General features: G+C 38.5%; 1 protein-coding gene across 3 annotated transcripts in view; it reads right to left on the reverse strand.

Annotated features, from left to right (window-relative positions):
• ATP2B1 (ATPase plasma membrane Ca2+ transporting 1) overlaps positions 1-26844 on the reverse strand; it is a 118267-nt gene extending 91423 nt beyond the window's left edge. For all 3 annotated transcript variants that reach the window (XM_037996722.2, XM_073020991.1, XM_073020990.1), the window contains exon 1: positions 26736-26844. The gene's annotated coding sequence lies outside the window, so the exon portion shown is untranslated. The remainder of the gene's footprint in view (positions 1-26735) is intronic.
• Positions 26845-27714: the final 870 nt, after the last annotated feature.

Genomic DNA, 27714 nt, shown 5'->3' on the forward strand with positions numbered 1-27714 from the left:
AACACACAGTGACAAAATACTAAATACTAGAATCTGATAGTTCACAATATCAGCTATACAGGAGATTGAAAGGGAATAGCAGTGGAAATGGCAGGCACAATTAGGGCTTCTGGGGGAGAAGACAAACAGAAGGGAGGTGTCCCTTGGAGATATGGCAGTGAAGGAAAAGAAGAGAGAATTAAGGATCTTATAGAAACCAAAGAGAAAGACACATAAATTCTTGCCTCCTCTTCTTCACTACCACCATTATCCATTAAAAATATGTACTTCACTATTTTGACAATAGGCATTCTTAAACTAAGAATCTAGTTCACAAACTACCAAGGAATAAAAGAAAATAAAAATCAAGCCAACTCCATACAAAGGGACTGGAGGAAGAAAACAGAAAATGCAAATCACATTTCAGCTGATGAACATTCTCTCCACAAAACAATTACCCCTGCCCCACACACACTCCATGAAACGGAAGAAAACTGTAAAGCAAGGCTTCAAATTGAATTAAATACTCAAGGAAGTATTTGCAGATATTAACAACAGAAACAAAAATCACCTGGAACAAAAATTCAAAAACTAAAAGGAGAGATGAACAAAAATCCAGGAAGAACTACAATGACACCTGATCATTCTCAGGGAGGAAACTGAAAGAAAAGACAAAATTATTTTGGAAATTAAGAATTACAAAATGCTCACTGGAGAATGGATTTTGAGTAGAAAATCTAGCAAGGGTCACTGAAGAAATTAAGAAAAATAAGAGAATGAAAATTATATTTTTTTAAAAGGGAGTAAGGGTTAAGAGGTAGTAGCTGAAACAGAAAATGTGCAAGAGATCCAACACTGTATAGCTAGAGTCTTTTCAGAAACAATGGAACAGAACTAGTATTTAAAAGCTATAATTCAAGAAATCTTTCCAGGTAGAAGAGGCAATCTAACCCAGCATAATGAAAGAGTCCACTGTATATCTGGAAAACTGGACCTAGAACAATTTACTTCAAGACATGTACTAAACTAGTTTACTTTAAAGACAAAAAAAAAAAAAAAAAAAAAAAAATCCTCAGAGCATCAGAACAAAAAAAAAACAAACATTACTTTAAAAAGTAAGAAAATTAGACTTCAAAACAACATACAAAGAAAGATAACAGTGGAACAGCATTTTCAAGAAACTTCAGAATGTGGGAGCCGAGCTTTCCTTCAAGCATTAAGAATACAAAAAGAAAAAAAAAAGAACAGTTTTGAATGTACAAGAACTCAGCAATACACTGGAGCATTCCTGAGGAATTTATTAGAGAGTGAAATTCATCCAACCAAGAGCTAATCTGGGAAGCTTTAGCAAAATGACTAATGGCAAGCATTTAATATATTTAATTGTAGGCCTAAAGCAAAAATGGAACACAGTAAAAAGAAAAGAATGTATATGTTACACACACACTGATAACATAAGAAAAATGCAGATATACTGAATAAAATGACAGAAGAGGAAATCCCCCAAAATAAGAGATTAAAGACCTCTATGAAAATAAATCTTAAAACCTAAATAAAATAATTTCTGAAGAAAATACAGCTTACCAAAACTGACCATAACACAGAGAGATGAAACAGAAAATGGTGCAAAGAAAAACCCCTATAATTTTTTTTTTTTTTTTTTTTTTTTTTAAGACAGAGTCTCACTCTGTAATCCAGGCTGGAGTGCAGTGGCATGATCTGAGCTCACTGCAGCCTCCGCTTCCCAGATTCAAGCGATTCTTGTGCCTCAGCCTCCTGAGTAGCTGGGATTACAAACGTGTACCACCACGCCCAGCTAATTCAAATTTCTTGTGAAGCAAATAAAACACTGACATCTAAACCTAATAAAGAGAAAATTACAGACCAACATTACTTACAAAAATTGATGTTAATATTTTAGTTAGGATTTCTGCAAATAGTCTCCAAATGGCATGAAGAAAAAATACAGCATGATCAAGTGCAATTTATACCAGGAATATATAGTCGAATATTAGAAAATCTGGTAAACAGAAATAAATGAGTACTTTACATTATAAATTATATTCACCTCAGTCCTAAAGTCAATTATCTTAATGGGGAAAACTAGAGGCATTTAATATACAAGGCAAAGGATGCCTGCTAGCTCCACTATTATTTTAACATCATTCTAAAGGTATCAGTCAAGAATTAGACAAAATAAAACAACTAGAAACATAAGAATTAGGAAGGAAAAAATGATCTCTACAGATGACATAATAGAGACCTTGAATATCACAGACTGAGAGCCAATGAAAACTAATTCAATGAAACAACTGAGTAAAGTATAAAAATTAAAGCATATATAGAATAGCCTTTATATACACAACTAATAACCAATTACAAAATAGAACACAAAACTTCACCACAGCAGCAACCAAGAAACATTAAAGATACTTAAGAATAAATGGAACAAGAAATGTTCAAAATCTATATAAAGAAAACTGCAAAAACATCTGAAATATAACAGGGTAAACTTAAAGAGAGACATTCTTTGTCATGATTAGGGCTTTTCTAAGTCAATTTGTAAATTTAATGCAAGCCGAATAAAAACAACAAGCTTTTTTCCCGAAAGTAAACAAGCTGGTGCTAAAGTTTATAGGGAAAATGAAACACGCAAAAATAACAAGAAACCACAGCGAAGAATAAAGATGATGAAATATTAGCTCTACCAGATACTAAAACACACTGTAAAGTCCCTATGAATAAAACAGTATGGCACTGATAGAAAGACCAATGGACTGAAACAGCAAGTCCAGGGACAGATCTAACTACATACAGAAATAAATATATGACAATGGTAGTAGCTCAAAACATTTGTGAGGGAGAGGAAGCAAGATGGACTTCTCCATAAACTGTGTTGGGACTACTGAACAGTCATTCAAAGATAAAATTAGATCAATTTCTTACACCACATAAAAATAAATTCCAAATGGAACAAAGCAATGAAACTACATAAGAATGAGAAGAAAACATAGGTGAACCACTCTGTAATCGGAGTATAGGGTAAGGTTTTACCATGACTTAAAAATCAGAGACATTATAAGCATGATAAATTTGACCACAAAATTAAACTTCTGCAGGGCAAAACACAACATAAGCAAAGATGAGACAGAAGTAACAAATTTGGAGAAAATATTAGCAGTATCACAGAAAAAGGGCTACTTTCCCTTATGTATTAAATAAATTTTTTAAGTTGAGGGAAAAAATAATCGAATATCCTAAAGAATGATCAAAAGCCACAGACAATTCACCAAAATATAAAAATAGCCCTTAAAAAATAAGAAAAGATGTTCAACTTCACTCAAAAGAGAAATGCAAATTAAAACTATGCTGAAAATATCATCTCTCATTATTCACATTAATGAGAAAGTTCAAAAGCTGGAAAATACTGTTTGGCAAGGTTTGAGGGAAACAATCAATTCACCAGCAATGCATGTAAAATGTCACATGGCAATTTTAAAACTTAGTCACAAGTTTTCTTTTACACAGCCATGTGGTGAGGTGTAGTCTATGTCCCTACACTTGAATCTGGGCAGACTTAGTACTGCTTTGGCCAAAAGAATATCACAGAAGCAACATTACGGGACTTTTTATCTCCAGGTATGGAATGAAAACACTGTCACTGTTAAAGAAAGAAAATTTTCTAAAATTCCCTTCAGCATGTGTTCTTCAAGGCAATCTTCCACCATTTTTAGATGATGGATTATTTTATACCCTAATCCCTTGAGAAGATAAGCCAAAAGTATATCCAGCTTAAGCTGTTAGAAATGTATTTCCAAATACTAAATAATGCTGTTCCAATATCTACAATCCATTGTAATTTGACTTACTCTTTACCCTAAGCAAAGAACAGACCACCTTCTCAAATTCCTTTCCTCTCTTCTCCCCTACTACAAGAATGCCAGATACTGACATGCTTTTGAGTACACTCACTTTTATTTTACTCTGTAGTTAGAATTTTTAAAACCGTAACTGTATTTTTGCCTTTTATCCAATGTAACGGAACATATCATTAAACTTTCCAAACAGTTTCCCAACGAAATGTTAGCGAAATTTGTTTTACAATGAGTACACTCTTCATTAAGAAATACTACTGTTAATAAATGAAGAATGTTATGGCCAACCAATCATACTGATAACCTAACTGGTCTAAGAGCACTCTCTGGACAAAGGCCATTTCCATGTTTCACTATGGCTACATCGGTGCACGGCATATTTATGTTCATTCTCAACATGAAATTACATGATTCGTGTATATGGTGTATATACATGCATAGATGCACATATTTATATTAAAGTGACAATAAGTGTTATTACAGTGGCCACATACATATCAAGAGAAAACTTAGTATTAGTCCAGATAAAAATATACAGATCCTGTCTCTACCATATATGTATAATTCATTTAATATAATACTCCTTCTGGGGTTACTAATACAGTTGACCTCTCCATCGTGGTCTATCCAACCAACCACGAATAGAAAATATTTGGGGGGAAAAATAATGTCTGAACATTTACAGACATGTTTTTCTTGTCATTCCCTGAACAATACAGCGTAACAACTATTTACATAGCATTTAATTATGTTAGGTATTATAAGCAATCTAGAGATGATTTAAAGTACAGTCATGCACTGCATAACGTTTCAGTCAACAATGACAAACCAGATTTGATAATGGTCCCATAAGATTATAATACCAATTTTTACTGTACCTTATTTATGTTTAGATACACAAACGTTTACTGTTGTGTTACACTGCCTACAATATTTAGTACAGTAACATGCCATATGGGTTTGCAGCCTAGAAGCAACAGGCTATGCCACATAGTTTAGGGGCTGCAGTAAGCGATACCATCCAGGTTTGTGTAGTACACTGTATGACATTTGCACAATAACAAAATTGCAACGCATTTCTATATACGGGAAGATGTGCGTAGGTTACATGCAAATATGTTTTACGTGAGGTACTCGAACATCTGTGGATTTTGCTATCTAGGTGGGTGGTGGTGGGGTGATCCTGGAATCAACCCCCCATGGAGACTGAGGGACAACTGTACTTTCAACTTATTAGGCAGAAAGGCCAAGAAAGTGGTCAAATCACCTAGTGTCTTTCTCACTATAAGAAACATTAAGTTTTATTCCATACACTCTATTTACTAAGAGAGAAAGATACTAATATTTTGGGATTAAATTCAATATGGGATTAAAATAAATGCTGCTTAAACAGCAATGTTAGTATTTTACAACTTACAATATGTACTTTTTAAACGTTTAAATCAAACAAAATATATTTCATGTATTTATTTAGGAACCATTAAAACATATCCAAGAATTCACTGACTGTGAATTAGGAGGCAAAACTTATACAGTATGTACAATATCACCTTTTCCATCAATTTAGTTATATGTAGAATGCTAAATCAGATAGTTATTTAAAAACAAAAACAAAAGTAAATTAAAACCAAGAAATGTAAGAACACTCTCCTCTAAGTGAGGAAAGGAAAATCAAGACCACAGTGCTGACAAATCCAGAGCTCCTATGTAAGCACCCAAAGGCACTCACTTTCTTATAAATTAGACATACCAAGGTTCTTGGCAGGAATCTAATCCAAGGAGAAGATACGGCCTTCAGCGAAGGTCAGATTATTGTCTGCTCACTGTGCCAGGTGATGAATTTACAGCACTTTATTTCATGTAACTGTTGAGGTCTCATCAATGTTACTCTTCATTACTGAGGGTAACTGAGTGAACCATAAATAAAGCAGCAGTTAGAACTACTAACTGCACAAATGTTTTAGGTGATAAAATATCTAGAGACCCATATAAATTTTTTCACAACTATTATAAACTGCTGAACAGGGGAGTGAGCTCCAGGGATCAGGAGTCAGACTTCTAGCTCTGGACTGTACATTTTAATGAAACTATTTTATCCTAAGTCTTGCTCATTTAGCACTAACTATGATAAATAAATGGACAGAAAATAAATTTCAATTTATATAGGACAGAGACTACCTGCTTTGGCCAATATTATCCCCAAAATCCAGCCTAGTATCTGAAACTATAGGTGGCACTACATACAGCTGGCACTCAAATTCTTTGTTGAATGAATACTACTTTTGTCATGGTTTAGGAAAGCTAAACATTGAACAGTGGAACAGGCACTAAGGTGGGAGTCAGATCTGGGCTTTCATCCTTACTGTAGGATCTTGGGGCAGGTTGCTGTGTACCTGGGACTCAGTTTTCTCATCTGTAAAAGAAAGAGTTGGACCAGGTTTCCAAAGCACTTTTCTAGCTCTAAAATTCTTTGTCTACCCCACAAATCCTCATTATGTCTCCCAGTTCAAGTATAAAATATTGGTTTTGCCATCCATAAACTTAGGGCTAATCCTATCTTTTGCTTATAGGTTCCTTTACCAAAAAATACACAGGAAGAAGCCTCAACCTTAGTTGTTATTTAAATTCATTATAAAATTCTCTTTGATGGTTCAGAACCTTAGTTCATCACATTCACTAACTTCAGTGAATCTAAAAATCACCTACTCTGATAGGCAATAGACAGATGCTCTTTAGATGTTGTTTTCAATGCTAGCATTCTTTAAAACTTAAGTACAGTCTATATTTCAGCTTCTCTTGTCAGGTCCTAATAGGGCTACAAAATAAAATACAAGCCACCCAGTTAAATTTAAATTTCAGATTATCAACAAATAATATTTTAATCTAATGTATATCCTATACAATACTTAGGACACTCATACTAAAAAAAATTATTCATTGGCAACCTGGTCCTGATTTCCTAGTGTCATAAATTAACAGTTTCCAAAGAAATGTAATTTTACAATGCAGGTAAACATGAAATAAAATTTATACTTTCTTTGATTCAGAAGGAAATTGGGTCTTCCAGCAGCTGAGTATAAACTCACTCTGGTCTCCCAACCTACTACACTTACAAAACATTGGAAATGAACTGTAAAATGGCATTTCCATCTGGTCTGCCTTTCTGGCCCCAGACAAACACATTACCATCCATCATGCCTCTGAGAGTGAACTTAAAAACATTAAATTCCCAATTTGCAGCTCTGAGGCTGCCTTATTTCACATCTGGCCCATATTTAATATGGCTTCTTACTCCTTACCTATTTGTTAATTTGCTATATATCTGTAGACTTCTATTTGTCTATTTTAAACAAACGTATTATAAACTAGTTAGGGAGATAACCTTTTGTATCCTAACCTTCATCTCCTATCCTTCCTCATACACACAGTACACACAAAGTCATGTATACAGACGTTTAGCAAATATTTTCTGAATATCGAAAGTTTAGCAAATGTTTTCTAAATATTACATATCATTGTAGAATACTGTAAATACAGAAATCGTAATGGTCTGAATTGAATTCCTACTAATCCTAACACAAACCTAGAATTCAGCTTTTTAATAAACTCCTATCAATTGCTTTACTTTTCTATAGTTTAGGCATAAAATGTATAGAAACCCCAGTTAGGAACTTTCTCTATGCTAAGATTCTTTGTGGTAAGCATTTACTGAATAGTTAAGATATTCTAAATCTGTCCTATATGCTGCTTACTATGCAGTATGACTGACTATAAAGCAGTAACAGATATTTCAAAATAAATCATCAGAACACATATAGCCCAATAAATGTTTATTTTTCTACCAAGAATTAATTAACTTAAATCATTCTAATAATGCTGCCATTGCTTAAAACATTTGCTCTCCTTTTTTGACATTTCCTTTATACGCTGGGATACTTTTTAAAGAAAATATCCTCAATGACAGCAAATCTTAACTTTTTTGGAAGATTTATCATTAAGAGTAACTCTGTAAACAAGTCTTATTAATAAAGTGGGTAGTTCACACATTGTAAGTACAGGGATGTTGGTAAAAATTATATCACAAATATTGTTGTTTATCAGAGGCAAGGTAATACAGTATCTTGCAATACAGGATTTCCTGAATCAACTCAGAATGTCAACAACTTAAGCCCAAAGAACTTGCTCATTCTTGTGAGTTGAATTAAACAGTTTTGCTTTTTTAAAAAAAAAAAAAAAAAAAACTAATAAACATGTATTTTACCATTTATTACTTACCACTTACTAATTTTGACATGAATGCTTTCTAAGATCTTATTATGGTTTTCTACTACAGATCTTAACTATTTTTTCCTGGTATCACTGGAAATAGCATATTTAATCAACAATTACTATTTTATCCTAAAACTTCTGGTAGTATAAATTCTCCCTTTAAAATCAGGATAATATCAAATCTTCACTGCTTGTCTCTTTAAGTGTGTGGCACAATATTCCCACAACCTCAGGAGAACTGGATTTAAATCTGGCTTTTTTGCAGTCAATATTTAGAATCAATAAGAATAAACCAAATCCCTAGCCTCTTGTACTTTTTCCATCAATCTTTGGGTGAATTAGGCAAGTACTTTAAGAATCATCCAAGAACATTTTAGTTCCAAAAAGAAAAAACAATCTAGCTCTTGATATTATTTCAAACTTCTAATAACATGTGAGAGGCTCAACTGTGTATAGCAGAAAGAGCAGTGGACTAGAGTTAGGCAGCTGGGCCCACATGCCTTTCTGTCATTCAGCATTTAGGCATGTAAACTGACTCATTTCTCTGTCTATAGGGAAAGAAATCATTTTCCTATTTACAGGGTTATTATACGGATTAAATGATACCAACTGTTACATGCAACATGCTTCTGATACAATCGGTCCTCTTCTAACTAAAAAGAAAATCAGATTCTTTATCCTTATGACCTCAAATATTAAAGCCTATAAGCCAACTCCATTTTCTTTAAGTAAAGCAATGGTCTGAAGTCTGTGACCGTTATTAGTATAATACTCAAACTCTTCTCTGTGTCAAAAACACTTATTTATTCACCAGAATTGAGTTATAAGATATTTGCCATAAGCTAAAACTTATCATTATAAAGACAAAACTTTATTTTAAATATTTTACATAAAAATCTTCTGACAATGTACCACAAAATTTATCCTACACAATCTGTAAAAGTCAAACATAATTAACCAGAAAGTGATCACTCAGGATTATTACTCAGTTTGTTACGACTTAATAATACATGTCACATATTATGCTAGGTCTCAACAAAGAACTTAGTCTATCTAGGCAGACAGATTTGCAAACAGATAAACTTAAGAGCCATATTTCCCTGACTCAAATAACCATTCTTTCCACTTCCCAGCATTCTTAGCCCACAAAACAGGAAATTCCACCCCTTTTTCTATGTTGAGTCTATGGGAATTTGAATCCCTAATTTTTGTTTAAAATATCTTTTAGAAGCCTATAATTAAGAAGTAACACTGAAACCAAAAGCTAGCTTATACACAGATTGCCTGTCACAAGTCAGGCAAAGCAATTAAAGAATCTGCCAACTCAGAAAATCACAGAATTTTCAAACTAAGAAAGTACGGTGTTTCCTTTTCATGCATTAGTACTCAGGGTCACTATTACATTAAGGACAAAAATAAAAATTAAAAACACAAAGACAATTAAAAAGCTGGGATTAACCAGTAAGAAATTCTAATGAAACCTATACACTTTAAGTTTCAAAGTTATAGGTCAATGACAAAGCTGCTAAAGAGGTTAAGATAATAGAACATAGGTTTAAAAAAAAAAAAAAAAAAAAAAAAAGCAACATGCTACCATGATGCTATTCTTAATTAATGGTCAAAATGATTTAGTTGACTTAAAACTCAGGCTAAGACCCAAATTTTTCTATACTGAAGACGGTGGACTATGCCTAGACGACAGCAGATCCTTGAATAATGTTTTGTTTAACATGGTTTCATTATGACACTGATGAGAAAAAACAAAATCGATTCCAGGCTGGGACGACTGTGTGGAATCTTCACTTTCTCCCTACATCTGCATGGGTTTTCTCCAGGTATTCTGGTTTTCTACCACATACTAAAGATGTGCTTCAGGGAGAGGTTCTGGCCACTCATGACCCTGAACTGGAATCAGCAGATCAGAGAAATGAATTAATAATTACAAATTATTGTTGAATAAAAATTACTAAAGTATACAATAATCATACAAATGCTCTACAATAAATGATGTGGTATGAGAGCAATCTGCAAGCTTGCTGTGTTTATGACTGTTTCCAACTTCATGTGGTAGGAGGTGCTCCTTACAATTTTCACTTAGCAAACATTTATTCTTTGATTTAACCCACTAACTACCATGACCACTGTTACTCACTGATTCACCAAAAATGGGGTTATCTTCTTGTATTAATCTTCCTTAAATGTATGTACGGAATTACATTTATTTCAATGTTTAATATCAGATATTTGGTAATGTTTCTGTGATCAGAAATATGCCGTAAGACTTAACTCTTGTTTATATCAACTAGTCTATGGTAAAACTGGTTTTGTTACATGTCATTTCACTTAATGTCGCAGTGTCCAAGAACCTATCAACCACACCGAGGATGTACTGTATGCTTCTGTCAGTAAAGTATTTCTGAATGTATACTTAATTTTTAATTTTATTCCCTACAACTATTATTAAGCCAATAATTTATTTTCTAACTGTTATTTCAGAATTAAGTAAATACTAACTTACTATGAAGTGATGGCAACACATGGACAAGGAAATGACCATGCCTAGGGAAGCTGCGGCAATGCTTTATCAAAGAACTGACCTTTAAAGTGAGTCTTGAATGAAGAGATCTATTTTGTAATATTTAGGTAAGGGGAGTACGATTTACAAAGGCATAAACAATGAACAGGTTCAGCACGTCTTTAATACAGGAAGAACTGCTATGATACGAAGTAACCATTGTGACAGCAGGAATGGGGCAGTATAGAGGGCTCAGACTTCAACCGGACACATTAATTTATTAAGTACTAACTTAATGAATAATCTAAATGATAAGCACTTAACTTTCTGGAGAGGACAGAAGAACTTCATGAAGAAACTTCATAATGAGTCCTAAAAAAAATGACTAGTTTGGATGACGATATTCCAGATAGGAAGAGCAGCACACAGCTATTGCTTTTTAACCAAATTGTCCATGTCTATTAAGTTTTATGAATTATTTTTTACTCTAAAAACCTTCTATCACTAAAATGTAAATTTTCAATTAGTTCCTATGATACTTGTGCTTGATTTCTAGTCTTTCTAGTTTCTGAAATTTGCTGTCTTTCATCTGCAGTGTGCTGGCAAACCAATTATCAAAATGTATTTAAAATATGAGTAAATACAGCAAGTAAACACCTAAAGTGGAGTAAGGCGCTAAGAGTCTTGATTCATGAACTTCTGGCGGCTTAGAAGACTTTTCTGCCAATTTCCTGGTTCTCTACTTTGTTTTACATGGTTCAGGAAACTGGATAAATAATAGCCTTAGGCTGGGAGAAAAATTATCCTACACCTCTCTCCATTCTTCTATTTCTGCTTTCTCTTTGATTCCTCCCCATTTCAGTAGCATTCCAGATAGCAATTAGTCCACTAAGTTACATTCCAGGACAAGAAGACTGGTTTCCACTGACCTCAAAATTAGAGGAATGCCATGGTACAATTAATTTGATACATTTCGTCCTTCTACACCCATAGCTATTCTAAGTAATTAAGAATTACTTGAGTAGCCAAAAGAAACAATGGCACTGAATGTTCAAATACATATATAAAGAGAGATGTGTATCTCTCTTAGTTAGTGGGTTAAATCAAAGAATATATAACTAGATAGAAAAAAGGTATATTCAACTACATCATCTGTCCTAGTCTCTCTCCCTCTCATATCCCACTTACAGCTGTCATCTTAATTTAAAAAAAATCCCCAACGCCACTATAATCTATGACTTTTAATGACAACCTCAAACTCCTTCTGTACATGTGCAGATCTAGATTAAACTATAATCTCTCCACATTCCCCAAACCACTCAAAGTTTCCTCCTTTCAACTCCCTAAGGTAGCTGCTAATGGGAGGGGGGGTTACCTCGTATCAAACACACATTGAAGGGGCATGGCCAAAGAATCTGCTTAAAGGAGCTTTCCCTCCACTCAGGAATAAGGCCTTCAACCAATACAGTTCCCACTTGTGGAAACATTTAATTTAAATCTAGGGCCACAGGTATACTTTAGGAAGGGAGACAGGAGGAGCAAGTCCGACATCATGAAAAACTGATAGCCTGGCTTGCCACTTAGGCTGTGTGCGGAAGTACAAGCAGAGCTCAGCACAACTTAGAAAACCCTCCAAATGTAATTGTGACAGAAGGTCAGAGATCACCATCAAGAATTCTAAGAACTGGACAGGTGCACGCCTGTAATCCCAACACTTTCGGAGGCCGAGGAGGAGGGACTGCTTCAGCCCAGGAGTTTGAGACCAGCCTGGGCAACATGGTGAAACCCTATCTCTACAAAAAGTACAAAAATTAGCTGGGCATGGTGGCACACGCCTATAGTCCCAGCTACCTGGGAGCCTAAGGTGGGAGGATCACCTAAGCCCAGAGAGGTTGAGGCCGCAGTGAGCCACGATCGTGCCATTGCACTCCAGCCTGGGTGACAAGAAAGAGATGCTGTTTCCAAAAAAAAGGAAGAAAAGAATTTTAAGAATAGGATACAATGGTAGCAAAACTACTGAAGTTTGAAAGTTTGACAGCAGATTCTAGAATGCTTTCCTTCTTTACTTGTATAAGAATAGCCGGAAACAATATACCCCTATTCATTATAGAAGAGATCACAGACCAGGAATGGGACATGTGCACACACTTACACTGGTTCTGGAAGCATACAGCACCTGATGAATCACTGCACAAAAAAGGAAACCAAGAAGGAACACCAGACACACTGAGCAAGGCTAACTTAAAGCTCTGCATAACAAGTCTCTCTCCTCTTAGCAGGTCACAGTTGTTACTGTCTACCATAGCAATCATATAAATATTGTTTACAAGAAAATATTTATCTCAAATCTGAAATTTTCTACTTGGAATGAGAATTTAAAAAAAGAAAAGAAAGTCATATGTGATGTCACAGAAAGAGCCTGCCACGACACCTTTAAATTTCCCTAAAGTTTTACCTTGTTTACAATACTGAAACTTAAATTTTTTGGATTAACGCTTTAGCTATAGTTGTATTTAAGTTTAGATGTCAAACTTTTGAAGTTTCCTCCTCTATTTAAAAAAACAAGAAAGATACATTAATCTGTTAAGGAACATTTTACAAAAACATCTACTCACTGGCATTTTTAAATAATAATATCCATTTCCACTGGCCGCATCTTAGTATTCTATTCTATTTAGTAAAGTCTATCCTGCTCTTTAGAAGCAGGGATAGTAAAATTCTTGTTTCACAAAAAATTAAATTTATATAACACAGTTATACGAAAATATTTCCGATCTTTGTGTCATTTACCTGACATATCATTCAGCTCAAAGTTAAAAGAAACAGTATCTGTGATAAATTCTCACCCCAAGCACACTACAGTTTCTAAGAGACAAAACAAGCATCTTACAGAAGTCCAGTGTCAGTGGATTCAAGCTCAAGACCAGACACAAGAGGCCCATTCAAGAATCATTAACAACCTCACAGGTATAACAGGGCATTGTGCCAAGGGTGAGTGATAGAAAGATGAACAATCCCTGCTCCCAAACTGAACACCTCACGGAGGTGTCAAACATGTAAACAATAAAATATGAATTCTTAAAAGTGCTATGGAAATTAGGAAAAGTAAAGCAGAGACCTAGAAATGAGTGGGACATACTATAGACATAGCAAGAAAAGACAGACTCCCAAAATCTGACCAGCCACAGAGAAAGGAGACTGGAAGAAAATTTTAGTCATAAGATCACAAGCTACCAAAATCCTTTAAATACAGTAATTACAGGGAAACAATCATAAACGAAGACAAACATCTGCAAATAAAGATGCTCACTGGAAGATTATTTAACAGAAAAGAATTCAAAATCAAAACATCCAATAACAAGGCACTAGCCACAGGATAGAACATTATTAAAATGATGTTAATGAAAAAATTTAATGACATGAGAAAATAATACAAAGTTTCTAAAAAGCACACAATTATACCTACATCATCTGAAGGATGTTAATAGGAAAGTTTTTCAAAAGATAAAAACTATTAAAGTGTTAAAACTAGCTATTTCTCAGATGTAGGATTATGAGTGATTTGTTTCACTTTACGTTGTCCTATTTTCCAAACATTAGATAGTGTTATATTTCTAATTGGTAAAAAGATTATGTAAGTCACTGTATTTTAGGGTATCCCTTTAAAACTATGCATAGCCCTTTTCATCTTTTTCTATAGAGAATATCTCATCCATATATTACACAGAACCCACTCATTTAAATGGGTTAATATGTGTAAATTGCTTTGAACAGTACCAGCAGGTAGAAGGCAGCTACACAGGTGTTCATTTTATTCAATAATCTTAAATTCCCTTTAGTCAAAGTAAGTAGTGTGTTTTGGAGCTAGTCTATTTTTCATGGCATGTTAACAAAAGAACATTAGTTTTTTTCTTTTTTTCCCACCCTCTAAATTCTAACATCTCTTAAGAAATGACTGCTGTTTTCCTAAGATTCTACTTCCTTCAAAAAAAAAAAAAAAAAAAGCAAGAAGAAATTCAAATATCAAGTTCCTTAATACGCAGACACGCAGACAGAAATTTAATGAGCAGAATGGAATTTGGCTTTATCCAGATGAAGAAACAGAAATCATACACCAGACTCTTATCAGGGAGTGGGCTATATGTAATTATCTGGAAAAAAAAAAAGTCTTTATGTGTCTTTATGAGCTTGGGGTATGGCGCGTCAGAATCCCAGGGGAAGACTCAAGAAACGAAATAGGGCAACCAATTGTTCTATATAATAAAGGAATGAGGAATCTGGATTTGCAAAGTAGAGGATGACTGGAGGGAGAAATTACGGAAGGGGACTCCTGAGTTATCCATAAACTGTCTTCACTAAAGAAATGTTCCTTCATGTCCACATTGCTCACTTCTGCTTTTGTAAAACTGGATTATTTTACCCAAAGTAAAACTGAGTTGTGTATCTAGATTGCACACGACTGTACAAAGACACAGAAGATGAATGACAGATGACATATCTGGGTTATCCACACATTTAAACTTATTTCATACATGTATTCATTTTCAGTTATGACAAACTTATACATGCATAATGTCTATTTAGGAAAACAGATCCAAAAGGCTTGTTTGTTTAAATATTAGTGTTCCTCTCAGTGCTCCCCCAACCCTTTTTTTTTTTTAAATATCAGCAGTCCTTTTAGTCCCCCATCCCATTTTCTACTCTGAAGTGCCTAGGAACAGTACCCTCAAATCCTTCATCTCTACAAATAATGCTTACAAAGCTACTGCTTGCTTTTTTAGTTTTAGGCTTCATATATATCTTTCCCCCACTCCCCAAGACAGAGTCTCGCTCTGCTGCCCAGGTTGGAGTGCAGTGGCACTATCTCGGCCCACTACCTTGCCTCCTGGGCTCAAGCAATTCTGCTTCAGCCTCTAGTAGCGGGGATTACAGGCCTATGCCACCACGTCCGGCTGATTTTTGTATTTTTAGTAAAGATGGGGTTTCACCATTTTGGCCAGGCTGGTCTTCAACTCCTGACCTCAAGTGATCCACTCATATCTTTTATCACCATTCTTCTTCCCATGCCCAGCACAAACACAAATGCTTCCTAAAGTACTTTTATCAAGAATATATAAAGAAATTACAACTCGATAATAGGAAGAGACTGTACGTTACTGGAACCAAAATGTCCATCAACAGGTGAATGGACAAATTGTGGTGTATCTATACAGTGAATCCTCATCAGCAATAACAAGAACTATTAATATACACAACATTGATGAACCTCAATTATGGTGAGTGAATGTCAGACCAGAAAAGAACACATACTGTATGATTCCATGTACATAAAACTCCAGAAAAGTCAAATTACTCTATAGTGACAGAAAGCCGATCAGGGGCTGCCTGAGGAAAGGAGGAGCTGAGGGAGCGGAAGGGAAGGTAGATAAGGAGGCACAAAAACTTTAGGGGAATGATTACCTGACTGTGGTGGCAACTGTAGAATATATACATGCCTCGGAACTCAAGTTTTTCACTTTAAGTGTAAAGTTTCTTCTATGCCAATTACATCTCAGTAAGACTATAACAAATTTGTTCAATTATGAGAAAAAAGGACACAAATAAGCTAAATAGAAGTTCTGGATTCAATATGGGTTTCACAGTAGGGTGATCTGACTGGGACATTTTCTTTGGAGACAGACACAGACAATGTCCGATTCTTGAGGTCTTTTACCTTGAGCTGGTCAGGTTAGATAAGACAAGACACTTCGATTCTGGGTGAGGGAAGAAGACTGGTGATCTTGACACAAACATGTAAACACTCAGTTTTGAGTGTGGTACCCTGGTTTTCAACTGTGTTCCCAGTGTGTATAGCCTTCTCGAGAAAGTAAGCTTCCAGCCTTCTGCAAGGGTGAAGGAAAAGAGATCACAGAGCTAGAGAGAGGGAAAGACATCTGGATATCAAATTCCTAAAATTTCAACCAGTCCTCCCATTTTGCCCCCCTGTCCCCTCTTCACCAGAGGTACCATGTTTTCCCAGCTCTGAGCTCTCAGGGAATTCTATAAACTGACTTGTTTCTGGGCTTTTCTATTACTTAGAGTTTGGCTTTATGAGTCTACTAAGTTGACTCTTCTAAAATTTTGGTGTGGGTTTCTCTTCTCCCTTGTGGATTTACGGCTTTTTTAAAAAAAGAATTCTCTTATTCTCATTTTAGTATATGTTTGGCAAGGAGCAGAGTTAAATGCCAGTGATATGCCACTTGTTTAACTGAAATCTTAGATAATTTAGCTTTTCAATAAATGTATTTATCTTCATAAATCAAACACAGCATACCACAGATGAAACGTCAAAATGGTGACAAAGTAGTTAAAAGACAAAATTGGAAGGCAAACCTAACAGAATAAAAAAACAAATGGCTGAAAGTTTGGGGGCAGGGGGTAACCTGTTTTTGCTATACAAATTTTGTTAAAAGCCAAATTTCCAAGAGAGAAAAATCAAAACTTTGTACTTTTTGAGGAGTTAACAAAGAAACCAAGTGATTTATCCAAGACAAGTAGATTTTTTAGTGGTGAAGATAAATTTCACATTTAAATCTGGTGAGTCCTTAACATATCACAGCGTAAAAACCAAAACCAAAGGAGACACAGGCTCTGAGGAAGGTGGGTATTTCCAGCAAAAGGAATGCTGTCAGCAGGAGGGCCAGAGGTGATCAAGTTCCACCATTAAATGATGTACATAAAAACAGCACTGCTTAAGCTCAAAGGCAGGGTCACCTATTTTTTGAGACAGGGTCTTCCCCCTGTCGCCCAGGCTGCAGTGCTGTGGCACAACCTCAGTTCACTGCAACCTCTACTGCCTGGAATCAAGCGATCCAACTACCTCAGCCTCTCAAGCAGCTAGGACGCAACACCATGCCTGGCCAATTACTATTTTTTTTTTTTTAGTAGAGATGAGGTTTCGTCATGTTGCCCCGGCTGGTCTCAAAGTCCTGTGGTCAAGCAGGAGCCTCCTGCCTCAGTCTCCCAAAGGGCTGGGATTACCGGCATGCGCCACTGCGCTTGGCCAAAGACAGGGTAACATAAACTTTACCCTAAATCCACTGTACAAGTAGAAAAGGGTTGACTGGCGAATCCTTGTTTTTCTAAGACTCAACATGCAGACGGTTTGATGTTAGAGGAGCTCCGTTTCCCAGGCTTTGTCAGCTTTCTTTCCCATTCACTGACTGACCTTCCTTGTTTTCAGCCCTCTATTTGCACTGGTACCCTTTAACTCAGTAGTTCTCCACTACAGTATTAGTTGTCAGGAGTGTCCACACTTAAATACCTTAAGTTCATGAGTCACTTTTTAAGCAAACAAAAAAGAGTAGTTGTAGCACTTACTCGCTTTTAAGCATGAATAGAGAAGAAAAGGACAGACGTATAGCAAAGAAATTAAAAATCTTAGTATTAGAGGTATTTAAAAAAATCTAGACATTAGCAAGGGAGCATGGAGTATATGCCAGGATCATCCACAAGTGTCCCAGCAGAAAAACAACTTACTAATCTAGCCCATTTCACTTTTGCTGATTCCATTCAACTCTACCTTCAGATTTCTTTTTATTTTCTTCACTACCAAAACCACTCCTGTGCTACTCTTTGACCAACAATTTTATTATGATTGTTATTGCAACGTCAATTAAAGCAGGAACAAGTCTTAGAACTCCTTTCACAATACCTTACCAACAATTAGACCTATAAAATTTAAAAGATTGGGGGAATACTCAATAGCAGTGCACTTGTAGGGTCTCAGCTGTGCTAATCATAGGAAAATGAATAATTTCCAGAGAACAACTCTTATTTTTTCAAGCATTTTTTAATATAACAGCTTACATACTAAAGCTATATAAACCTTTAGTTACTTAAATATCTAAAATTACTACTCTGTGTATCACTCAGGCATTCAGCAGAAACGACAAAGTCAAATACAGGCTTTCTTTCTTGACCTCCAGAAGGCAGCTGGAAGAATAACCCATTGCTACACTTTAGCAGAAACCGTATACCTACTCTTCTTCCTGATGCCTAGTGACTGTATAGCAGGTCATGAGCTAACAGCTCTCAGTTCATGAAACAGCAGCAATGATACGATGCTGTCTTCTGGTCTAAATGTGCCCATTCTTCAAAACTCAGCATTACTCCACCCTTTCCCATCGTCTCTCATTAATTTTCTTGTCTGAAGTCCTCTGGGTTGTACACTTCCCATTTATTATCCCTTTGTCTTAGTAATTCATTTGGAGATAACATAAAAGAACTGAGATAAGACATGGGTTCTATATGAGGATATATAGAACTTTATCCAGCAAATGTTCAGGTACTGTTTTTTTGGCATATTGGTTTAGGAGTTAGACATTGTGTAGCTTCTGTTAAGGTAAAGCAGAGAAGGTTAAGGAAATTTTTCCAGGAGATTTTTAAAACCTTTTCACCTTTGAAAATTTAACCTTACTCAGATGGGTTCATAAGACAATGTCTTACTTCTGGAAGATAGCTACATACATTTCACAGAATGTTACTAGGACAGTAGAATTTAGCTTCTCTACAGGCAGGACTTTTCCACTTCTGAATTTCAACGTGGCAGTTAATTTGGTTTTTTTGTTTGGTAAACAGGTTCTTGCTGTGTCACCCAGGCAGCCTTGAACTCCTGGCCTCAAGCGAACCTCCTGCCCCAGCCTCCCAAAGTGCTGGGACTTATAGGCATCAAGCACAGCACCTGGCCCCTAAGGGTCCTATCAGGTGAGAGGAAAAACACATATACATTGACAACAAAAGGATGAGGGACCGCCAAACTCTAAGACAGTCACACAGTGGATACTCAGTGATACTATGGTATGCAACGCAGCTCTCAACTCCAGAAAACACAACTCATTTTGTGTTCTATGTGAACAGCACTCCCTGGAATTGTGCAAAACAGTGATCCTGGTACACAAAGTTAACAAGGTGAGATGTTCCACTAAGGGGAGTTTTGTGAAATGAGAGGACAAAACATTAAACACATTTAGATTCAGCCCTTATTAGCACATGAAAGTACCAGAGAAGTTCCAAACTGCATAAACCAGCATATCCTGGAGTGTGGTTTTGCCTCTCTCCCCCAGGAAATCCCTATTAGTATTTTTTGGAACTAGCATTCTAAAACACACTTTAGAAAACACTGAGCTACTTTACAAAAGGCCTTCAGAGTCAAGTTGTGTTTTGATAAAGAGAAAAATAAAAAAACCAGTGAGAGTTTTAGTGAAGAAACTGTGGTTTAAAATAGGTTATTGAAAAACAAAAGAAAATTCTGGCACAAATATGAAAGGTAGATTAAAGCAGCAGATCTGAGAGTTTTGAGAGTATAAGATTATTTATTTAAAATCCTCCTGAGAGAGAACTCACTCACAGGGTTAATATAATGAATAACAGATCCACATTTCTAATAAAAAGTTATTTAAAAAGCATCTTTTAAGTTAAATAGTCAAATCTTTAAGACCTATTTTTTCAGAAAACATAAATTTGACTCTTAAATTTATCAGGTCTGTACAGTAGTCATGCCAGTTTACAGTTAGGCAGTGTAATCTCAGATTTCACAGTGTAAGCAAGCATTGGTCCATTCAAAACTACCTTTATTTGTTCCCTCAGAGGCCCAGGTGACAGTAATATTTACACAAAAGCAGGTATCCCATATTTTAAGAAACCATATTGTTGGAAGTTACTGTACTTAGAAATACCAAATATTCTTACCAAAAAAGGTAACTAAAAACACCACATATTACTTGGAATAGCTAACACTGTCCTAGGAAATATTTAATAGAAAATAGCTTTCAAAAATATGGCCAAAAAAAAAAAATGTGCCCATAGTTTATTTGGATCTCTCTACCAAAAATATTTATTAATTTAGATTACATAGGCTTTAGTAAATTACAACCTACGATTCCTAAATATACCTTAAGGTTTAACCAACAAGACTAAATTTTGGAACAAACAAAATCAGGTTCACAACAGTCTTGAGATGAACCTGCTTTGAAATTAATTTTATTATAAAATATATTTTAAATGCAGATACAGGCTATTTACTATATTGTTATAAATGAAGCAAAAAACAACTGCATTTCAAAACTGGTCTTAAAGAGGAAAATTATTAAAGGCAAGTAATTCACGTGGTATATAGTATTAGATAAAATAGTTCCAAAAGTCAGAGTAGACTGGTGAACTACACAAACTGTTATTTAACATTTAAGTGAGACAGCAGTAACTTCTGTTTTAATGCATAAAATAGGGAATTATCAATTAGTATGCTATCACTAATATTCTTGGAAGATCTACCTGCTCTTTTTGAAAGATCAACTGCTTGTTAACTAAAATTAAAGAGAGCTATCTATCCACTAACTTACGTCCTTTTAGTCTGAAGGAATATCTAATCTTTTCTTCTAACAAAGAGCTAAAGGATAAATACACATTACTGTAAGGATACAGCATGCATTCTTTTTGAATATAAACCCTGGTGTCCCAAGTCATTTGAAAATAGCAGACATTAAGATGTGAAAATAAAAGAACATTCTCTAAGAGTTTACAGTGCTTAATAAGTAACTTAACCACAGATGGATCTTCTGAAAGACTGTGCATACAAAGATAACAGAAATAGTTTCAATTTATCAAGTTCTAGGATTGTCACAAAAACCACATACATCAACAAATCAAACTTTGCTACTGATTTAGATATTTTTACCATGTAACTTTAACAATGTCAATGTTTCTCAAAATGCAGACTACTCCAGCATTTGGCCCCACCCCAAATCTGCTGAATCAAAATTCCAGGGGCAACCCCAAGGAATCTGCACTTTCAGTAACTCCCTCAGGTGATTCTCCATGCACACTAATGTTGGAGAACAACATCTTTCTTGCGAGATTTATAACCAGGCTTTGGATTTCAGGAACTAAAATCTCCTCATTTGGAACCTTTTAAACTAAATTTCATTATAGAACAAATCAGTATTTCAAAGAGATTTAGGTAATAAACATGTTATAGCATAAATACAAGTGCATAAAAAGTTACAGCAGAAATTTAAAGAAGAAGCCTTTAGTATAGCACATTTTATTTTTATCCAAGATTTAAGACACCCTAGACCAAAAGTTCTTTGAACTTAAAAAAAAAATCCACAATATTAAAAATACAGTATTTCAGATATGTTCACATTCACTCAGTTGTTAAGTAAATCAAAATACAAACTATCTGCATTGCACCAAATATAAGTAACGATTAAGTTAATAAAGCTCAACCCAAACAAACTCATTCATATTTCTCTACTGAATTTACTCTGATCAAAACTATTTTCCATACATAACTTTCATAAACTTACATAAACATGTATAATGAGAAGAGCAATGAGCAAAATCTAGAAGCCACCTAAAGTCCAGTTTGGGCTAAAAAAGTTGCTAGCTATATGACCTTAGGGCCTAGACAAATCACTTTATCTACCAGAAAAAAAAAAAAAAAGTACAACTGTCTACCTTACTCACCACACAAGATTATTGTGAGAATCAAATGAGATCATATGTGAATACATTCTGAAAACTGTAAAGTAGTTAATAATAATGCCTGTGATTTCTGAAGACAGCAAAATTTGAGAGACACTATCTTTGGGTACCTGCTGTAAAATACACAAACTATCACCAGAAAAAGTAAAATGTATATGCCACTAAAGAATCAATGAACAACATAAAAACTGACCGTTCAGATTTAACTAGATACTGGATGCTACTGAGTATACAGTATTCTCAACATTACAAATATAAAAATTCTATTTGATTACCTGTCCTATGTCCCCATTTATAATAGATCCATTTCTTGTGTTAAGATATAAATGAAATTTGATGGACCACGAGAGTTGGTAATTGTCAAAACTCGCCAGTAAGTATATCATTCTCTCTACTTTCTCATGTTTGACAATTTCTATAATAAAAAATTTTAACAAGACAATCATATATGTGGTATGTATAGATAACATTTCTAAAAGCTAAAAAGTGAATTTTTTAAAGTTATTTATCTTTATGAAAATTATTCCCATAACTATTGTATGTTATTTTCCCTGCAATGTCACCTCAGATTCTACATAGTCCCCAATAAGCTACTATTAGTACCTTTATTACATATCATGACAGCTAGTAGAAAATAACTATTCCCTTCCAACTAGTCGATACTATTGCCCGAGATGCAAAAACTTAAATCTTTGTTTCTGCTTTCTGATCCTCAATCCTTTTACTGTTCTTTGCTCATTCATTACAAAATTCCAGAATAAAAAAGTGAAAACATCAATTTTGCTGTATTCATGTGTAAAATGTAAGAGGAAAAAACGCAAATTTTATTTTGTTCAGTATTACAAAAGACCAATAGTTGTAAGTGGCCGTTCCTTTTAAAACTCATTTCCCATGGTAAGAGACTGTTTCATCTGAAATGAAGTTAACATGTCTGTCAGACAAAGGAAATTAGTAAATCTCACTCTAAAATCAAGGATTCTATCAAAGTATATATAACAACATATAATTACTCTGCATGCATTAATCTAATAGCTCAAATAATATCCTTTATCCTGGGGCCATATTCCGTAGTCTGACAGAGAACACGCAGCAGTAAGGGCATAAAACACCCTTCATCTCAAACAGATTTTTTGGCTAATTTTAGTTTAATAAAGACTTATTTACAGCTCAATGGCCAATGCTTTACATTGTCTATAGAGAAATTACAAGTGTTGAATGAAAACTTAAATGCAGATAGAAGGGCAATAACATTTTGTGGTTTGTAAGTAAGACTATATGTAATAATATCCATATCTTAATTAATTACTTGGGAGGTGAATTCCTTTTCTCATGTTACATCAAAAAAGGAGCCTGTGCCCAAAGGGACAGCGTTCCTCATATTTATGATTTGGGAAGGAAAGGGAAGGGAAAGAAATCTCAGCTGTCACTACAGTATTTGTTTTCAAAGTATTAAAATCTCCATTTATTTTTATATGAGATGCACCTGAGAGCAGCAATGTACACAAACCACTTTTTCTAACACGGTCTTTATTAAACTTTGAATATAAGTACACCTGCTCGAAGTGTTCATTTGCATTATTTAAGAACAAGCAACTGTAAAACAGTAAAATCACAAAAGGCAAGCTGTTGGAAGACAACAAAAAAGAATTATTATAACTGATCCTGCGTGTTTATTTCAGAATCTGTTAATAGGCCTACAACCAAAAAAAAAAAAAAAAAAAAAAAAAAAGTAAAGCCACTGTCATGCTGGTAGGTACCTTTATTTGGTGGCAATGGCTAGTTTAAACCACCTATTAAAAGCAGCTTTTACTTTCCTTCTTTTACCAAGAAGATCCAGATGATCAATATTATTATAAACACAAATCAAAACTAGTTTCTCATCTCATCTCAGAATGCTAAAATCCCAAGCTTCAATTAAAAAAAATATGATTTCCCATACAATTGCAGAAATTTCTCTCAAGAGTGAGAAATGAGAGAGGATACAGAAAAATGAAGACAATGCCCCCTTATACGTCAAAATGGGGATGCCAATAATGACAGCTGCGATAAAAATCAAGAAGGTGTACCTCGAATTTTCACCATTTTAATAAAAGAAAATCACGAAATTTTAAATTAAAGGTGGCGCCCTGTCCTCAACTCACCCGAATGTGACTCACTTTTGCAGACTATATGGTAGGAAATAAGTTACTTTTCAAAGATCTTTGCAGTTACACCCAAGCCAAAATCAGGACAGAGATCCACCCTTAATTACAGCAATTTAACTGTCTTATCTTAAAGCAAGGTAAAAACTAAAATGTCCTCCTGAAATCACAGCTAAATAAGCCCATTTTATATACTAGTTATCAAAGGTTCCCAATTTTAAAAAAATGTTTCTATTTACCTCAAATTTGAACTCACCAGGAGGATAAAGAAAAAGAGAGTGGGAGGAGGAGGACCCAAATGAAACGCACAAGTACAAAAAGCAGATTCTCCTCCAATCCCTCTTAATTCCCCCAATCCGCCCCTGCCACACACAAGGACAGGGAGTCTCGAGAAGGCTGGCATCGGGGCAAGTGGTGAAGGCCCTTCATTCACTCACGTGGGCCACCATCCAAAGGGTTACACACCCTCTGCCAGATGAGAACCTCATACAAACCAGGCCCTTACAAGTACTTCTTATTATAAAATACACCCACGCTGAACAAGAGCTTTATTTTAAAATAAGACTGTCCTCAGGTGGGGGAGGTTAAACACAACAAAGGCTTCCATGTTGAAAGGCAGACAAGTTCAGATATATGCATATACCTACACACGTATGAAAAAAATCTATGTAGCTAATTTATCACTTACAGCAATCGATACCAACAGAAGCCATTAGATTATTAATAAACCAAGAAAAGTAGCGGGCACAGAAGCGAAAGGTGGCTGTCTGCAGCGCCCTAACCCAAGGAAAAGGTAAATACCAGCCTGTCGAGGAGGGTCGAGCCCTCCAAGTATGGGCAGACCCCCTTAGCCCACCCGGACGCCCTGCCCTCCCCTCCGCGCCAAGCACCGCACAGGGTGCGAGCACTCCCAGCGCTGCGAGTCCCGCAGAAAACTGGTGAATGAAATGCGCAGAGACCAACCTGGTTGGTGACCGCGGCGCAGAACCAGGGGTCGCTAACCAGCTTAGCCACAGGATTCTCCCGCAGGATGGGATAGAGAGAGCACACCACCCACCCCACACACCCCTGCCACTGGAACGCAGTCCTCCTCCAGACTCCTTCCCCAAAAAGGGAGGTGAGGGCGCAGGCTTTTTTCTCTTAAACTAAGTGAATAAACACGAATCGGAAGCAAATGTGAACATCCTGGGGGGCCAGACGGAAGGAGTGAGGAGAAAGACCAGGCGGCTCTCCAACTCCCGGGGAATCACCGTCCTGACACGCCAACAATCAACTACCCGGGCCAGGGGCCGACTGGGGCCCCCGCTCCCCTCCCGCAGTGCGTCTGGGGGGTCGAGGCCAAGGATTAGAGGGGTGACCCTCCCGAGGCGCGGGGAAAGGGAGTGCCGGGCACGGTGCCCTCAAGGTCACCACGCGCCGTGGCGGGGGCGACCGGTGGCGGGATGGGCCGTGGCGCGGCCGAGACGGCTCCGTGAAGCCGAAGACCTGCGGGTATAGACCAGAAGCCCCAACGAGCCCCATCCCTCGAGCGCGGAGCAGCGACTCCTGGACTGACCCGGCGCTGAGGTGCACGGCTGGGGTGCACGGCGAGAAGCCCGCTCACCTTTACAATCTCCCGACAAGAGGCAACCTGCGAGGGGCCCCGGCCGCCCCCGCCAGCTTCTCCCGAATCCGGCGCAACCCGCCGGGCACCCAGCTATCAGGACCCCCGCCGCGACGCCAGACCTCCGTGCTCCGCCCGGCCTCCCCCGCAGGTGACCTGCCCCGCCGCCCCCGCCGCTGGCGGGCGGCGGCCGCCACTCACCTCGCCCGGCAATGGGAACCATTTTCCGAGGGGGAAGGAAAGGGAGGCTGCAGGAGGGTCGCGGAGCGGTGAGGGACAGCGGGAAACGCAGAGGATGAGGGCTCTGTCCTCAGCGCTTCAGCAGTCGGCTCGCACGGCTCGGGGCGCCACGCGGAGGTGCAGCTGCACCTCGGGGATCGGGCGACCAAGGAGCCGAAAAGCTCCGCGTCCACCAGCCGGGGCTCCCTACTCACGCTGCACTGCGAGGAGGCGGCGGCGGCGGCGGCAGCGAAGGAGGAGGAGGCGGCGCCCGGCCGTCCCCGCCCAGAGCCCGGCAGCCACCGAGTGGCCGCCCGCGTCCCCGCAGGACCCGCCTCCTCGGCTCCGCAGAGCCGCACACAGGGCGCGCCGCGCTCGCTGGGCACGGGCAGCTCAGCCGGCCTCACGCCGCCGTCCGCAACAGCAGCCGCGGGCGGGGTGCAGCCCCCTCCGTGAGCGCCGCAGCCCGCCCCGCTCTGGGCGGGGCCCGCGGGCACCGGAGAGCGGACGGCCGAGCACGAGGGGGCTGCGCGCAGCTCCGGGCAGGGACCCCGTCTGCACCGGGTGGCCAGCAAGATTGCCGGGGTAGGCAGGGGGAGGAGAACGCTCACCCGTTCCGGTCTGGCGCTCCCTTCTCTCCACACCCACACGCCTCCCGCTCCACGCTGGCGGCACAGCTGCTCCCGCTGCCACAGCCGCCACCGCCGCCGAAGCTCGCGCCGCCGCCGACGCTGCCGCCTTGGCTGGGCGCGGTCACGTGATGCGGTCCGCGGGGACCCTGGGGGCGGGCGGGTGCGCGCGCGCGCGCGCGCGGAGGAAGCGCGGCTCGCACCGGGACTGGGAGCGGAGCGGCACTGGGAGGGCGTTTAAGGGGAGGACCCGGCGAGCGCGCCCCCGGCTGGCGAGCGCGCGCCCGGCTATTAGAACTTGACGCGCGGTCGGGAAAGGGTGGCCGGACTGAGGGGCGGGGGTGGGGACTTGCGCCTCCGCACGCCCCTCCCTCTCTTCCTTCCCCTGAGCGCCTCGGCTAGTTGCTGCCCCCGCCCCCTCCAGCGCGCCCCTTCCCTGCTGCCGCAGCCTGCGATTGGCTGAGAGGCTCTGACGTCCGTGTTTCCATGACGTGTTGGTGCGGGAGGGAGCGGCGGGGGAGGAGGGGGTGGCTCAAGCGCGCGGGGAGGTGACTCCGTCAGTCACAGCTGCTGTGTCGGCGCGGGGCCGGGCCGCTGCCGCGACATGTGGAGGCAGGAGAGCAATGATTGCCGCAGGAGAAGTGCGGGCGCCCTTCACCTGGGCCCCCTCCCGAACCGCCCCCGGGCCCGTGCCCCTCCAGGGCCCGGGAGTGAGCCAGCGGGAGGGCTAGGGCGAGTGCTCCTGGCGAGGACAGATTAAGGCGAACCCCCAGTCAGCGGACGTTTGAGCGGCTCCTCGCCGCGTCTCTGCCCCCACTCCAAAACGGACTCGACGCGTGTCCCGGGCCGTGACGCACGCACTGGACGATAAAAGTGCTGCCCGGCTCGCTCCCTCTTTGGGGAAGAGAGCTCACTCCCCATGCGGGCGCGGGGCACCCCACCTCTGTTCCTGCCGGTCGGG

This window comes from Chlorocebus sabaeus, chromosome 11, assembly GCF_047675955.1.
Source record: "Chlorocebus sabaeus isolate Y175 chromosome 11, mChlSab1.0.hap1, whole genome shotgun sequence".
NCBI lineage: Eukaryota > Metazoa > Chordata > Mammalia > Primates > Cercopithecidae > Chlorocebus > Chlorocebus sabaeus.